The sequence below is a fragment of the Microtus ochrogaster genome, chromosome 6 (genome assembly GCF_000317375.1).
Source record: "Microtus ochrogaster isolate Prairie Vole_2 chromosome 6, MicOch1.0, whole genome shotgun sequence".
Taxonomy (NCBI): Eukaryota; Metazoa; Chordata; class Mammalia; order Rodentia; family Cricetidae; genus Microtus; species Microtus ochrogaster.
Genome location: NC_022013.1, coordinates 37922790 through 37924641, shown reverse-complemented (window position 1 = coordinate 37924641; position 1852 = coordinate 37922790).

Below are 1852 nucleotides of genomic sequence, written 5' to 3'. Positions count from 1 at the left end.
CCAAGCTGAATGATGGCCATTGCAGCTCTTTCAATTTTTGATCTCTTTGTGTTGCATGCTTGTGGGACTTTTAATAGCTGTACAATTTGTGGATATTGGATTGATGGATAATTTTTTATAAATTATTTATGCCTTCTCACAGAAGTACCGCTTCTATGCTTCCCCAAGAAAGTCCTGAACATACTATTCCTTCTGCTTTTAGGAAGCACCTCCTACTTGAATGTCTTTCTTACACCTTGGAGTTGTGAAAACATACAGAAATCAGGGGTTGCTTCACAAGGTGACTAGTTATTCTTTTTTTTTCTTTTTAAAAGTTTCTTTTTGACATTTTAAGTTATTTTTAAATTTCATTTTACATTCCATGAACAATTCTCCCCCTCACCCTTTTCCCCATCTCCCCAGCAGTTCACACCCCATGGATTACTCGCAATGGGTAAGGGCTCCCAGAGGAAGTCAATAACTCTAGCACATTAAGTTAGGGCAGCACCAAGTCCTGTCCCCCCCCCCCCCCGTTTTAAGGCTAAGTATGATGTCCCATAATAGGAAATGGGCTCCAAGAAGCTAGCTCATGCACCAGAAATAATTGCTGGTACTACTGCCAGGTGCCTCTCAGAGAGTCCAGGCCTTACCACTTTCTCCCACATATGAAAGATCTAGTTCAGTCCTATGGAAGCTTCATAGCTCTGGATCTAGAGTTCCTGAATTTCCGCAAACTTAGTTCAGCTGTCTGTTCCAGTACTTACTCAGGAATAAGATAATGAAAATTAAATAAACCTGAAAAGATCAATAAGATTTGGTGGGTTAAAGGACTTGGCCACAGATCAGTCTACAAATATCTTCCCACTTTCCACTCAGGCAATTACATGGCCTACACAGCACCAAAGTTAGAGTACCTGGGATTACCTCTTCCCTACATAGTCATTTATATAGGCATACAAAGAATGGTTGTAGACAAATGATAAAAGAATGAAGTGTCAGGATCTCCCTTTCTTAGAAAAGTTAGATCAAACATAACTACTGTGGAGTCTTATGACCAACTAGCAAAAGAATGCCAGCATTAGACATATAAATAAGTTCTATAAGAATATAAATTGTAAAACATTTTGTTAGGCCAGAAATTGAATTATAACTGCTATAGTTTTTTTCTGAGGCTTTTTCTTGGATACTCAAGACTATTAAGTTACCAATATACTGCTTGGGGCATGGCTGTATCCTCAGGCAGGTTTGGACGTTTTCTTTCTTTCTAACATCCTTGAAGGCATAAGCACCACCAACCTGAGAACAGGTTGTCATTTGCCTCAAGTTTTTAAATATTGGGCTGTGGGATTGGTGAGTAAAAATGGTTATTAAAGATAACTCTGTTTAAGAATGATGACTAAGCTCAAGGAAAAATAATTGTAAAATGGTTCGGTCACACTAATGGTGACTAATCTTATGACCCCACACGTGGAACAGAAAATGTTAAACATGTGTCCAGAAACAAAAATGATATTTTCTATATTTGGAACAACATGAGTCTATCCCTGCTTACTCATGTCCATATAAATAAAGAAGCCCTCTGGCTACTAGTTAGTTAGACAGCAAGATTCTTATCACCCCAATGGCCTGGTTCATTCCTTCATTCCCCTACTCCTTACTTTCTCTCTGAGACCTAACTATTGCCAAGGCTGGCCATTAGCATGTGTAGATAGTCCAAGTAAAATATTCTATATTAACATGTATCATTAATTTAAAATTTTAAGAGAAGATAATGAGGTAATCAAATATGTGTATGAAAAATACCACAACACCTCACTCAGGATAGTGTTTTCTATTTCCGTCTATTTGCATGCAAAATTCAAGAAGTCATTGT